This window comes from Bos indicus x Bos taurus, chromosome 9 (genome assembly GCF_003369695.1).
Source record: "Bos indicus x Bos taurus breed Angus x Brahman F1 hybrid chromosome 9, Bos_hybrid_MaternalHap_v2.0, whole genome shotgun sequence".
Classification (NCBI taxonomy): domain Eukaryota; kingdom Metazoa; phylum Chordata; class Mammalia; order Artiodactyla; family Bovidae; genus Bos; species Bos indicus x Bos taurus.
Genome location: NC_040084.1, coordinates 59,715,577 through 59,731,562, shown reverse-complemented (window position 1 = coordinate 59,731,562; position 15,986 = coordinate 59,715,577). Strand labels below are relative to the sequence as shown.

At 38.6% G+C, this 15,986-nt stretch overlaps 1 long non-coding RNA gene across 1 annotated transcript in view; it reads left to right on the top strand.

Moving 5' to 3' along the window:
* LOC113898352 overlaps positions 1-15,986 on the top strand; it is a 61,245-nt gene that overhangs the window by 23,108 nt on the left and 22,151 nt on the right. The window contains exon 2 of the long non-coding RNA XR_003512621.1: positions 12,407-12,520. This is a non-coding gene — a long non-coding RNA (uncharacterized LOC113898352). The remainder of the gene's footprint in view (positions 1-12,406; positions 12,521-15,986) is intronic.

Genomic DNA, 15,986 nt, shown 5'->3' with positions numbered 1-15,986 from the left:
ACATCGACCTTAAAAGGTTGGGAAACTGCTCAAGGTCATCGAGCCAAATGCCAGAGTCAGGATTCTCATCGCTCCTCAACCGGGATCTGGGCTTTGGCGGGATCGCGCCAGCCGCTTGGGAACAAGGACGAGCAGGGCGGGTGGAGGCGCGGCCCGGGGCTGGAGCACGCCGTGGAGGCGGCGGGGCGGACGCGATTATTACCTCCCTAAACAAGAGCGCTTCTTAGGGGGCGCGGCCCGAAGTCTTTCCCAGCCCGAGTCTGGGCATAGAAAGGAGAAGCGAGCAGCCCTGGGCTCCGGGGAGGGGAGAAGCGCCCCATCCCTAGCCTCCTCGTTGCGCAAAGACTCATCTCGCGTCGCATGCAAGGTCCCCTGGCCACGCCGTGGCGGGGTGCCCCCTGGCGGGGCACGCAACACAAAGGTCTGCGGGCTAAGGATGCCCGGGGTTCCTGCTGAGTTAACCGCTCACTTCAGGACTCACGAACCTGGCAGGGACGATGGTTCCCAGAGCCCGGGCGCAAGCTCCGCGGTGGAGCGTCCCTGTCAATGAGACCTGACTCAGACCTTTGGAAATCGCGGGTATTTACCAACCTAACGGTAACTTAACAGGAATATACACAGAAACAAGACTAGGGACGTATGTACTTCATATGAGGTAAAAGCAAAACAACCACAAAGAATAACACGCAAAAAGTCTGCATTGTAAATCGGTGCATTTTCGTGTTCCGAGTACCGTTTTCGATGAAAAGCTCCTGCCAATCCTTAGTGATTATTCAATGATTATTAATTGACGAGACACCTTTCACCTAAAAATGGCTTGTCTGCATTGTCTTTCCTCGCAGAGAACTGCGAATTAAAGTTTCTTTGTTAGAGAGAACAAAGAAGAATCCAAATTATTTTAAGAAGGCTTTAGTATTTGACTTGGCAAACCGTTTCGCTAAAATAAAGATCAACCTTCGCTCTTTGACTCGCCCCCTCTCTGTCACAGTCTCACTGTAAGTTGTCTTTGCAACACGGCTAATGCTCTGGCAGGCAGGTTTGGCTCCTCTCTCCCCACGCCACCCTTTTTAGAGATTAGCAATTTAAAGTCGAGAGGCTATTTAAAAGCCTCGTAATACAACCTTTTACTTTCACACGGAAGGTAAGTGAGGCCTTGGAGAAATTAGGGGCATCTTGTAAATTTGTGCCATAGCTTGGGACCGGACACCAGGTCCTGCCCTGGTGTTCCCCGTTTTGGTTGGGGTGGTGGCCTGACCGCTCAGTTGTCTCTCACTTAATTTGGCCCTGCTCCTTACGCCCATCCTCCTTGCTGGAAGCCCAGTTTAAAAACTCCCTTTTTGAGTTTCTTCTCTAGAAGGCAATGTCTTCTTCCTTTTCATTTTAAAAATTATTTTCTTCTGCTGTCAGATTTATTCTGACATAGATCAGGGGTGGAAAAGTGTGTGGTATAGAATAGAGTCATTAGTAAATCCATCTCGTTTTTTGTTTCATTTGACAGCAACACATTAAATTAATCCCTGTCCAAAAGAATCACATTAAGCGAGCTGTCAATGCTAATCCCCAGCTCATTGTTGCTACCTAGCTCGGGGTTGACTTTAATAGGTCGTGCTGACATTTGTTTCTTGAGAGGCACATCGGTGACTTCATCCAGACCCAAATCTATTCTCATCAAAAGGGGAGGCACCTCCCAAGTTTTCACAGACCCTGAATTCTCCCGGCTCCTAGCTTAGGATTTGGGCTCTTGTTGGAAGTACTAACTCACATTTTTACCTTAAACTCAGTAAAGATGGTTATAACAATAAAAAGAATGCAAGACAGAATCCTCTCTGAGTAAAACAAAAAGCTGATTTTAAAAAATATATACATTAAAAGTAGGGTGATGATTATTCATTACTTGATTTTAGCATCCTATATTAGCTTCTACGGTTGTTTATAGACCTGACTGTATACAAACCAGATTTTTTGTTTGTTTGTTTGTTTTCAAGTCAGATTTAAGATAAAAACAAAAGACAGTGGTGGAAAGAAGAGTAAATTACATAGACTAATAAAGGGAGAAGAGGCAAGGATGAGAAAAGCTTATAAAGATGTATAGAAGAGATGGATGGAAAAAAGGGACTTTACTGGCAAGAAAGAATAACATCTAATAGTAATTTGGATAAAATGAATTTAGGCAGTATGAAAACTAGGAAAAAATACATTACATTAAGATTAAAGCAGTCCATTAACCAACATTTAGAAACTATGACTATAAAGTGTTTTCTTTAAATGTAATCTCTCTGCCTCTCTCTCCCTCGTCTTCCGTATCCACCAACCTCCTGCCCGCACATTGATACGGATTTTCCAGCTCTGTGCTTATGACATTTATGGATTCCAGGTCTGACAATCATATATTAGCCTTTGTCTGGGTGGCTAAGAGAAAGCAGTGGATTGATCCAATCTTAAATCATTTAACCTGTTCTTAAAATACGCTTCCCACCTGGTTATTCTTATGTTCTTAGAGATTTGGTAAGGTTTTTAAGATGCAGTGGGAGCTAAAAATTGAGAAATGGGCATCCCATCCATTATTTAACAAATTTATATTGAGCGATTAGTGTACAAATACTACAGATCCTTATATACCAGAAAAGAATTATGTTTATCCTGTTTTTACTAATTGAACCATACTTTTTTCATATTGCAAAGGGATACTGTAAATCTTTTTGTCAGGTGAAAAATTACCTCTGCCTCAAAAAAAATTTTTTTTTTTTTAATCTGTTTTCAAGTAAATGTGGCACACTTGTACCTCTTACTCTCAGGATTTTAGTTATTTTAATTTTCTTTTATTACAATTTTTATTTCCCTTTGCTTCCTTCATCTCTTCAGAGTTATCTCTGGATATAAACATTTTAAAGTTACTTTCATATTATCCCTGTAATACACAGTTTCACTGAGCTGCTTATTGAAGACAATTTCATTTATTTGAATGAACAACTGAGATTCATTTGGAGAAAATAGGTCAGGATTTTTTGGTGGTCCAAACAATAAGATGGCAAAGGATCAGTAAGAAAAAAGAACTATGCATGCATTCAAGAATCTCCAGACAAATGCCAGGAGTGTAAGGAGTAAGAACTTAGGTTCCTATTGCATCAGTGGACTAAGACCTAGTTGACATTTTAGAAATTGGTAGGTTAGAGCAGACGTGAATAGAATGCTAAAACTCCCCAGACTCCAAGCTTAACAATGCTTTGTAGTCAGTACAGTGTTTTGTATACAGTAGGCACTCAGCACATAATCTTTACATCAATAATGAATGTGTGGGTAAACCTGCTTGGGGGAGGAAATGCAGGACTGGATGAATACAGATGGAAAACATAAGAGAAGGCCAGAGATGACAGAATCGGACATTGTTAGTTGTAGAAGTGGTCATAGTTGGTGCTTTGCTGGGTTGCAGTGAGGTGGTGCTGGTAGTAAAGAACCCTCCTGCCAATGCAGGCAGATGCTGGAGACGGATTCGATCCCTGGGTCAGGAAAATCCCCTGGAGGAGGGCATGGCAACCCGTTCCAGTATTCCTGCCTGGAGAATCCCATGGACAGAAGAGCCTGGTGGTCTACAGTCCTTAGAGTTGCAAAGACACACGACTGAAACAACTTAGCAGGCATGCCCACAAGGGACTGAGGAGCTGGCTTTGTGGGGCTCAAGGCAGAGGTTCAAGCCAGTAGACAGTAATGAAGTGATATATGAGTACTTATCCCTTGGAAATGTATTCTTATGCAGTTTTCATTGTATTCATGCTCAGATAGGAGCTTTGTCTTCAAGGAATGTGTATTTCAAAGGGAAAATATATGTCCAAAGTTAGATAATTCATTATGTGTAACAATATTGTGTCAGAAAATAACTTTCAGTGATTGAGCATCTGGGTGTACCTAGTGGTTCCCCTCTGCGAGGTCCAGAAGAGCTCCTCCCTTCCTCTCTGCTGGATGGATGAAGCAGGGGATGCCCTGATGAGGAACCATTGGTGGTGGGCCCCAAGGCCACTGCTGGAAGCTGGGCTGGGATCTGGGGGTTGTTGTTGGTTTGGTGGTGGCTGCAATGGCAGTGGAGTTACAATATGGGGAACCTCCTGGGGTTCTGGTAGAGTAAATCCCCGTCATTTTCTGGAGTCTCAGGCCGTTTCCTATACCCTCCCCTTTCCTCTTCTCCCCTGCAGTTGTCTTCTCTGACTCAAGGTGGGGGTCTCGTTTTCACTTCCATAGCTGTCTCAAGTGGTTTTTGTCTGGGTTTTCTTCATCTGTTGGTGAAATAGAGCCCTTATTCGTTGCTTTTGCCGTCTCCCATCAGACCTGGAGGCAAACAAAGCATTTTTTGATATTTTTAAAAGGATTGTTTTTGTTAGTAATGGGAGTGGAGGGCACACATAGAGGTGAAAGGGTACTCCCATTTTCTTTTCATTTATACAGTTACATTTTTATTAAAACACACACACAAAAATATATATACACACAAGGGCCTGAGTCAGACTAAATTTCCGACTCTACTTTTCTAGATATTTGTCACAGGAGTTGGGGTAGATGTCTGGGAAGAATGGGCTTTTGAGAGAAGGGTAAGGATTAGAATAAGGGTGTGGGCACTGCTGGCGATATTACAGGTTTGACTAGGTGGGAAGTCGAAGGGAAGAAGTCAGCTTTGAGGCTTTTCCCTCAACTCAACTTTCGTCACTTGCTATTGCTTCTGAACCACAGGTTCCCTCCCAGGACAACAGGGAGCAAGGTGAGAAGTCAGACACACGGGATTGTTTCTAAGTGTTGATAATCTTCTCTGAGTGCTTGATGGCCTCTCATTACTGACCTTTGGCATGTTTCTGTGATATTGTTTTCTGGGTTAGTAGACCAGGCTATGGAATATAAAGAAGACCAAATCGGCCGAGAAAGGAGGTGTTCAAACTTATATACTTTTAGTTTTGTTCTATTGCTTCTAAGCCTTAGAAAAGACTGTAACTGACAACTACAACCCATTTTCAAACTTAATTTATATCTGTGCAATTTAGGTAGAAAGCCCCTGGGCAGGTACGGTAACTTTTTTCTGTGCCTGCCAGGGTACCGAGCACATTGAAAGCATTTAACAAATAATGATAATAATTTAAAGCAATGGGAGCGTTGGGTGTATAGGGAGATAAGAAACTGGAAAACTGGGGCCCACTAATAATTAATAATGTCTCAGGAGGTGGTCCCACTGTTTTTGGATTTTAAATCCCCTTGTTCAATTTCTTGCTGGAGTGAATTCTGCACAAAAAAGAATAATCTTTAATTTGATACTTAGTCACTTCAGTGTCCTGTGCTGAGCTGGCTAAGATTGCATATTCTTATGAAAATATACGCATTCATAATCAGTCTGATAATGTTGCTCCCTAGGGCTTCTAAATGCAAAAGCAAGAGATCATTTACTCAGATATGTGGCTTCAAAGTCACAGGATCTTCTGAGAAGTTCACATTTCTCATTTTTCACTTTTTATTCTTGGAACTGAAAGGAAAACAACACCATGAAAACTTCTAATTGAATACATAATGAAACAAGGCCCGGCACTGACGAGTTAAGTCTTCACCAGGAATGAATTCTTGCCCCTTTATGCAATAGACTCAATCGACAGATATTTTAATAAAATGACAGGGTAACTCGAATATGGCTCTGATTAATGTTTGCTTACTAATTATTTTGATGCCCCTTGTGCTCACACCCTGAAGATTTGGAGTCTGTCTTTATTTATGTGGATTAAGATGTTTAGAGATCATAGGAAAGGCAACTCTAAGGATAGATCGGAAAGGATGCAAAGTGACTCTCCTTGGCCCACCCTCCCTTCCTTCAGTGTGTTATTTCCCTATGTCTGATGCATCCCTTAGCACCAGCTGTGGGTTAAGGTTAGACTTTCCTTCTCCCTGTATCAAAGTTTGTGATTCTTTGCTTTTCTGAATTGACTGCTGCTGCTGAATTTTATATTCTGCTTTCATAATGCTCTTGAATCCTTCCTCTCCTCTATATCCTCTTTGCTATGGTCCAATTTTGAAACTATACCGTCTCTTGTCTGAATTACTAAAGTAGCTTCCAGAGTGGTACATTCAGTCTGGTCTTCTTGTATTAATAGTCCACCCTCACCCTGCTATTAGAGGATTTTTTTTTTGTTTTTTGTCTTCATCCTAAAGCACAGGTCTGCTTTAGTCTCCCCTTCAGTAAAAATTTTCATGCCCCACCTCCCTCAGCTATTGGATAAAAATCATATACCTTGGCAGAGCATACAAAGATACTTTGTTATCCCTGGCTATCTTCCCAGCATTATCAATAGCTTCCTTGCTGTGGATCTTTATACCACTGCTACTGCTGCTGCTGCTAAGTTGCTTCAGTCGTGTCCGACTCTGTGCGACCCCATGGACTGTAGCCCACCAGGCTCCTCCGTCCATGGGATTCTCCAGGCAAGAACAATGGAGTGGGTTGCCATTTCCTCCTCCAGTGCATGAAAGTGAAAAGTGAAAGTGAAGTCTCTCAGTCGTGTCCGACTCTTAGCGACCCCATGGACCGTAGCCTACCAGGCTCCTCCGTCCATGGGATTTTCCAGGCAAGAGTACTGGAGTGGGGTGCCATTGCCTTCTCCATATACGGGCTACTTTGCTTCATCCATATACCTTTGAATATGACAATCTGTTTGCTTGAATTGCATTTTTCCCTTTGTTTCTCTGGAAGATGCCTACCTTTCCTCCAAGGCTCACCTTGAAATTACCTTATTGTATTGGAGATGGAGATTATTTCCCACATTTTTTAAAAGCCAAGACTCTATTCTTGGATTAGTGTAGGATTAGGTCAGTTTCTCTTTCTAAGGAATTGATAATAGGGGTGGAAGGAGAGAGTTAATTAGTTGGCTGTGGGTGTTGGATGAGTAAGGTCTTATGGTCTCAAGGGTTGATGTGGTCGTATGTGCAAGCCAAGAGAGATGATCTGTAAGGAAAGGTAGGAAAATGGGCAAATTGCAAGAAAAAGCATGTGTAAGTGATGAGCAAACAAATAGAGAATGAGTGGGGACTTGTCTTGGTTCTTGGTGGCTTGTTAATTCCTACTGGAGTCCCTTTTGATGCTCCAGCTGCTTTTTAGACACTCAAGTCTATGCTAATATCTTCTTATTTAACTTGACCAGTTGAGTTTCTGTTCATTATTATCAAATGGTTCCTTATTAAGACTCATCATGCAATACTTTATAGAAATGATTGTGTATATGTTCATCTTCCCCACCGACAGTAAACTCCCCGAGGGCAGTGACACTGCTTTATTTATTTTGAGATTTCCAGCAATTAGTCTCGCTGTGGTAGGCTGACAATATATGTTTGAATGAATGGAAACTAATCTCATTTTTTCAATGCCTTTTCTAACAAGGAGCTTATGAAATTACAAAGCTGGTGTTGCTATCAGAGTGGATGATAAAATGTTAGTTCTTCCAGTAAATATTTGTATTTTAATAAGGACCTTCTGGAATCAATCCTTCAAGGCACAGGAAACGCTGTAAACCTGGGAACTTATCAGTACTAGATTTGATGGGCACTATTTTGGGAGCCTTTCAATGCCTCTAAGATTTAACATACCTTTGTTCAGGGCCAGCAGGGTGTAGGACTGCAAGCAGAAAGACCTGTCTGAGGGACAGAAAGACTCTTTTCCAGAAGGGTCTGATGAAGTGGGCACCAGGACTGGGACCTCACTGCCCAGAACTGCATTTGCTTCCTTCCTAATGGTTTTATATAAACACAGATCATCCAGGAAAAACAGAAATACTCTTAGTGAAATCAATCAAAACAATAAGTTACTTGAGGTAATATGATAGGGAAGTTCACTTTGTGAATTAGTATATTGCTCTTTAGATATTGTTGTCTCTAATAATACATTCTCTTACACTTTCTGCGTTGGTGTTACTGATCAAATGACAGAATAAACCTCCTTTTCTATGGCATGAATTAAAGAGGATGCTTCCATATTTTAGCTGAAACTTCTTTATAGGAAAATCAAATGGAACAGATCATTGAAATTAGCTTGAGACGAATGTTTCCCTCTACCAAATTTGACCTTCCAAGATTTTTAGGTCATATAATTCTTGATCTACCTTTTGAACCGTGAGAGGTACATTTTCACCCTCTTTTCCCTCTTTACAGTATTGTATTATTAATCATCCCCTTTTTTGGTTGGTACAATCAGGGCCATGAAACTATCATTTCTCAAGCTGCCATCCTCATTAACTGGCTTTTCTGTTAGGGCAGATACCTTTGAGAACATCAGCCTTCATCAGGACCAGAATCTGTTTAACACAAGACTTCTTTTAGACAAATCTTTAAACAGAGAAGGCATCTTTCTTTATACTATATCTGGTAAATGTGCTAGCACTAGAGTCTAGCTTTATCTGAGGACTCAAATTCTACTTGTGGTTTAAGATGGTGTTCCTTTTAACATTAAATGTAATATAAGGTGGGGGCTTACGTGGTGGCTCAGTGGTGAAGAATCTGCCTGCCAAAGCAATACAGACATAGACAAAGAACAGACTTGTGGACACAGTGAGGAAAGTAGACGGTGGGACAAATTGAGAGCAGCATGAAAGTATCTATATTACCATGTGTAAAACAGATAGCCAGTGGGAATTTGCTGTATGACTCAGGGACCTCAAATCTGGTGCTTTGTGACAACCTAGAGGATTGGGATGGAATGGGAGGTGAGAGGGAGGTTCAAGAGGGAAGGGACATATGTATACCTATGGCTGATCATGTTGATGTATGGTAGAAACAAACACAATGTTAAAGCAATTATCCTCCAATTAAAAATAAATAAGTTAAAAAGAATCCTCCTGCTAAGCAGGAGACATAGTTTCACTCCCTGGGTTGGGAATATCCTCTGGAGAAGGAAATAGAAACCCACTCCAGTATGCTTGCCTGGAAAATATCCCATGGACAGAGGAGCCTGGTGGGCTACAGTCCAAGGGGTCACAAAGAGTTGGACATGACTTAGTGACAAAACAACAGCATGATAAAGCGGAGGTGCAGCATGGGCATGCTGTTGGATAAATACTTTAAAATGTTAACAATGTGCTAAATGAAGATGTTATTACTTCTCAGGTTTGATATTATCTTTCTGTAGATATCATGCAGTGACATAGGACTCTTACAAATCTATTCTTTCTTCCCTATATTTAAGAAGTTCAGTTAATATTTGTTTAGGAGTGATTGCCTACCAGGCTAGGATTGGAGACTGGTCAGTTTTAGGGGGAAGCTTAATTTAATGGTTGAGTTTTAGGAGAGGGGAGAAGCTCTTTCTTTTTGCCCACTCCTCAACCCATTTCACATCTAGTGGAAAAAATAGTGAAAGCAGGTGGGAAAGAAGAAAGGAAGACCTGAATGAGAGTGAGGTCCAGTTCAGAGAGCTTTTCATGCGTTTGGAACAAGCGAAATAAAAGTAGTCCTCCATACACAATTCAAACTTTTTATTTAAATATAACAAAGCTATCAAATATGCCATCTTGACAACAGCTAATAGCTCTTTATATTTTAGACTTTATTTACAAAACATCCAAACATTTCTTTCCATTCGTATCCAATATATTGTAACCTATGCTTTATGTAACCTCAGAGGCCATCTAATTTATTTTCCTCATTGTGCAGGAGAACAATTGAATAATCCATTTTATAATCAGGATGATTATATACTTTATTGTCCAAATCTAGACACTGAGGATAAAAGAGGTTGTTATTCATAATACCCTAGGAGAACATGTATAAACTGGGAAACTAGGATTTATGAGCACCTTGATAATAAAAAATAGAAATTAAGATTGCCAGGTGGCTGAGTCATTAAAATTAACTTAATTGCCTTTTTAGTGTTCTGCCATTATGACTGAGGGAAAAAGTTAAATTGGCCATTCTAAAAGTGCTAACATTTTTTTTTTTTTTTTGATGATTCATTTTGTACCTGGTGGTATTCTGAGCATTTGATTCATAAAAATAAGATGAATCCTCATAATAACTCCATGAAGTTTCCACTCTTTTCCTGACTTGACAGATGAGGAAACTAAGATCTGGAAAGGTTAAATTACTTGTCCAAAGTCATAAAACTAGTAGCCAAGAGAGCTGGGATTCAAACCCAGTTCCATTACCTCCTGAGTCCATGTCTTAATCATCACCTTATTCTGCCTCTCATGTGTCTAAAATCCATGGTTGTGGAGGTGGGTCTTTAATAGGCATTTGGTAATTGATGCTTTTGAACTGTGGTGTTGGAGAAGACTCTTGAGAGTCCCTTGGACTGCAAGGAGATCCAACCAGTCCATTCTAAAGGAGATCAGCCCTGGGTGTTCTTTGGAAGTAATGATGCTAAAGCTGAAACTTCAGTACTTTGGCCACCTCATGCAAAGAGTTGACTCATTGGAAAAGACTCTGATGCTGGGAGGGATTGAGGGCAGGAGGAGAAGGGGACAACGGAGGATGAGATGGCTGGATGGCATCACCGACTTGATGGACATGAGTCTGGGTGAACTCCGGGAGTTGGTGATGGACAAGGAGGCCTGGCGTGCTGCAATTCATGTGATTGCAAAGAGTCGGACATGACTGAGTGACTGCACTGCACTGAATTGAACTATAAAATTCAAGATGCTATTTAGCTTTTCTAAGATAATCAAATTTTTTTTTCTTTTCAATTTTCACTGTACTTGACCATTTTGCAAAAATACTATTTTTCTATCTTCCTATTAAAAAAAAGAACCCCCAGTTTTAAATTAGGAGGGAGATCAGAGGTTATCTAATTCAATCTTCTTTATTTGGTGAGCGGTCAAGGCTCAGCATCTTTCGTATCTATGGAAGTTCACTTAGGGGCACAAACTGAACTGGAACTCAAGTTTCCTGCCCCTCAACCTGCAGCCCTTTCAGTAGTTTAGCATTCACTTAAAATAAGAAAAACTAATATACCAGGTATTGAATACAGAATGTTCTCTATAAAATTATGCTGAAAGGTAAAAGCAGAAATATAATTCAGGAAGATGTAATTTTTCTCTAACAAAAAAACACATTCCTGTTATGCACACAAAGAACCAGCCAAAATCAGCAAACTGCACAAATCATTCTAAATTCTAGTCTAGCTTCTGTCACTGTTTTTGTGCAGTATTTGGTAGGTCAGTTCACCTCAATGACAGTTACCTTATGTTTATAATAGGAAAAATAATGTCTTTACTCTCTGAGGCAAGAAAAAGGCTGCCTTTGAAAAAACATACATTAATAATTTTAAAATACATTTCAAGTTGGAAGGGACTTGAACATTCCATGTTGTGAGCATACTACCATGTTTTGATAAAAAGCAAATTATCTAAAGTACTAACAGTAATGGTTAAACAAGGCAGAAAATCTTTAAACATGGTAGTCTCTGTTTTTGCCTTTGATTTCAATTCTATTCTTCTGGATAGACAGAATTAAATAAATTTTCTGTATATATGTTTTTCTGTCTTGACCACATTCTTGTTCAAAATAAATTGTATTATAAAGCTGCAATAAGTTTCCTGAATTTAGTAAACGAAGGTAAATAATTCAAGCAATTTCTCCTTGACTCTCCTTAGCTCAGCAGACTATTGCCACTGGTCACGTTAACTGGGTAATTACTAAATTTCTATTACTTTCTAATATTACAGCTGAACCAAAAGTAGGAGAGCATGAACAGTGAAGGTAAACTGTGAACAAACAGAACTGTATTTAATTTTTTCGTGTGTGCATATGTTTACATTTTTTAAAGGTTAGAGGCAGACTTTCAGTTCATGTTAGAAAAATAAAAATGAAGGAAGAACCAAAATAATCTATTTTGGATTAATAGCTGTTTTTAATTAAATGCTTAAGTTATGATATTAGAATAGGTATAACCCCAATCTGTATTTCAACTTCAGCACATGCAAGACTTAATTATAGATATCATTAAAAAAAATTGATGCTTTTTAAAAATAGGAAGTACATTTAAATCTATTTGACAAGATCTGTTTGCTGTTCCTCGTTTGCATTATCTGTTGTACAGAATACATAAAATGCATGTTCTAGCTATTTATTAAAGACATATGTTGAAGGCATAGGTTCAAGTTAAAGAAGTATTTTTTGAATAGAAATATTCCTGGCAGTTGATAAATTGGCATTTCTTTTATGGTTTTGATTATATCTTTATTTTAACCATTAGAGGGCACATTAGTTCAAGAAAAATTAAAATCACAGCAACAAGAAGAAAATAGGCTTAGAAGTGGTAGGCAGAGAAAATTTCTGTGTTTAACTGTGCTTATTTTCACTCATTTTATTGTCACTTGCAACATAATCTATTAGTTTTTTAAATCTGGAAAGAATTCAAGTGTATATAGTTTCGTTTAAGAAATGACTCTTCACTTTTTATTGCTAGCTACTACTCCTAAGAGAATGAAGTTGGCCTAGTTGAATTTGATGGGGTTGACTATTATGTGACCAAGAAGAACATAATAAATCATGGCATTTGAAGAACATCCTGAGTTCAAAGGTATGTATGATTAGGTTATTATGAAGTAGGTAAATGCTAGTCCCTGGTCTTGTAGTTATTAAAAAAAAAAAATGGCACCTAACCGTGAGTGAAGGCAGCTTCACCACAAGTATTTATAACCTTTACAATTTGGTACAAATTATAGAGAGAACAATGGATGGCCCCAGAGTGAACACAAGGCTTTATTTCACTAGAAAGACTTGACTGGGGTCATAAACTGCAAGAGGGTAGGCCTCTCAAGTGGCTTATGAATGACTGCCCAGTCCCAGAATGAGTTCATTTGTTTTCAATCTACAGCAAACTGTTATTATTGCTAATGTTCAGTCTTTTGCTCTAAGGCTGCAGGCTTTTAATCTGTAAAGGCTGAAATAGATACTAGCTAGTATTTAACAGTAATGCTTTTATTATGTTGAGTGAAATGAATGCATTACATGATTAGTTCATTAATTTAATTAATAAAATTAATTGAGCACCTACTAAGTTTCAAGTTCTAGCATGGGTTGTAGGGAATAAAGGCAGCTTAATGTATTGTCCCTAGCTTGAGAATACAATTTTTTATTACCCTGTGATTTATGAGAAATAAATCAACAAATAACTGTAGCATATGATAAACTTTATGTATTAGTGGGAAAATAGGAAAGTAATTTGTCAAATCTACTATAAAAGTATTTTACGTTTTATTTTTAAGGGAACAGAGGGTTAGGCCAAATCATTAGTATATACTATCTTCAGTTTATGCAGAACTTCTTTGGTAACATTTTTTTCTGAGAGTCAATTATACAATAAATTGTAGTAATTAGTGGCATAAAACAAGGTAATAATGTAATTAAAACCAAAATATTTACTTGCTATACAAGATACTTTTATGCATCTTAATTCTGCTCCTTGCAAGCTAATAATACTCTATAGGAATTTCTGTGTGGCTTTTACATCTGGTGCCTGTGGAATTAGCATGTACAAAGAGAGCTCAGAATTATGCTTTAATTATGATTTGAATGATGATTTGAGTCTGAGCATGAGTTGTCAACAGAATTGTGAGCTGGGGAAAAAAGAGATAAGGATTGTTAGTGGGATAAAAAGTATATTTGCAGTCACTTACTTTAAAGTGCCTTTTGTTTTAGAAGAAGTAATTAATGTTAGGAATTAATTGGTTTAGATTCTTGATTTTAAAGTTATCACTTGGTTGCTACGATAAAGCCTTTACAAAATTACTACATGATTTGCAATGACAGGAACATTTCGGTTGAAAGGTAGAAAACATAATTGAAAAGCTAGCTTTTGAGTGCCTGCTTATCACTCTAATTGATAGCAGATGAGCCCGAGGAGCTAAATGTTGTAGTTCAATAAAAAATAATAATAATTTAGCTGGATTTCACATTATGTTGCGTAGTTTCCTCTAAAGGCTGAACATTATTGCTAATGTTTTGATAAAATACTAGGCTTTCAGTGGAGCCTGGTCAGTTTGTATTAACTATCACAAAGCAGTCATGAAGTCAAAATTATATACAAAATATAGATCCAGGTATAGCATCTGAAAAGCTTTAAGGTTTGGATAACTAAATTAGGGCATTCATAAAATCCACCCGTAAAGAATGATGTTGTAGAGGTATGTTTATTGATAATAGAAAACACATTGAAAAGCAGGCTATATAGTATGAGACCTACTACTGTAAGAAAAAGCAACATATATAAGAATGGAAAAAATCAGAAAGGACATATGCCAAATGCTACCAGTGGTCATCTCAGGGAGTGGAGTTATGAGAGATTTTCATTTTGTTAGGCATATCTGTATTTTCCTAACTTTCTACAGCAAATATATTTAATTAGGATATGTTAATGTTCCAATCTGCCTAATGTTTATCAGGAAAATCTTTACATGACTTTAGAATACAACTGTGTCCTCTTGCAGATATCTAGTTGGTCCCAGTATATATTTACAATTCTTATTTATTCACTTAAACTCTATTTTTGTATTTACATATTTTAACAAGTATTAAAACCTTAACATGCAGCAAGGATGAAATGAAAGGAAATAGATCCAAATTGTACCACGTTTTGGGTCTGCACGCGAGGAGGATGGTAGACCTATGGGTGGTGATGGTGGGGACTGGTCAAACCAATCACCTGGGACAGAAAGCGTGATTTGCCTTTAAAGAAAGGTAACAGGCCACCTAACACCCTGGCTGCTTGTTTCTATAAGCCAGTAACCCTTTGAGTGAAGAGAAAGCGTGGACCAATTGTTCTGCTCAAGGAGAATTTATTTTCTAATTTTTACTTAAAAGAAGAGTAGCTTTCGGCAGGTGTATTTTCAGGGCACTGCTCACATCAGTGTGAACAGTTGGAGCACTCATACAAAAATCAAATGAGATGGGCAGGTTTGAGTGGAGGTTAAGTAGGAATTTTCATCCATGGGAAGAGCAGAATAAGCCTCTAAACTATTTACTCGAGAAGCAATGTGCCCCCCCAAAACACCCACACAGATTTACATATGTGTTGTAGTGCTCTGTGGCATCTGTACTCTAGGGCAAACAAGATCAAGCTACACAGTAAAAGAAAGAAGACTGCTTTGCTAGTTGGGATTAATAGCTAGTCACAAGGTGAGCATTTATTAATTGTTGGAAGTAAATGTTATAAAATCATAGTTTAAAGGAGGAAGTTATATTTCTGGGGACCCAGTATTAATCTCCTTTTTCCCCTCTCTGATTAAACGAGATACTCTAGTGGGGTTTTATTTTTTTTGCTTCATAGGCTGTCTTCGTTCTGACTTGTGGAAAACAGATTTTAACTACTAGTGAATAATCAATTTTCTGTTACAATTTTATTAACAGTAACTAATTAGTCTTACAATTTTATTTAGAACATTGGTTCAAATATCCGGCTGTAATTTTTTTCAGCCCAAATGAAAATTTGTAAACCATGTTTCAAATTGGTCCTTTGACTGACAAACTGATTTTCTTGAGAGAGAAAGCTTAGAAAATTTTCTAATTAGTGCTAAGACCTGATTTTCTTTGGCTCACTGCTTCGTGTATTCTACTTCTTCAAATTATGCTGTAGGAAATGTCTTTAGAGGTTGGTGTTTTCTATTGATCTCTACAATTGTTCTCAGTAATTTAGAAGTTAACTGTGCAGTGATTTTTCAAGAATGCGTGGGAGCCTTGAGTCAGCACACACTCCTCTCCACTGAGCCAGGGGGCAAAGATCTTTGTAGCCCATCGTTAGCTCCAAGCATTAAGAGTGGGGTGCCTGGCTCAGTTCATTTCCTCTATGTAACTTTCCTGTCCTTTCTTCCTGCAGTTCAGGCCTTAAATGCCTCTTTCCTTATAAACTGAGAAGGGATTTGTGCAGCATGAGCTTACCTGAGAAACTAAAGATCATTAATTAGAAAGGTGCTTCTGGGCAACAGGAAATTTTTCATTGGAAAGGTTTCAAATCTAAGAAAGTAATTAATTTCTCTGTGGAAGGGGAT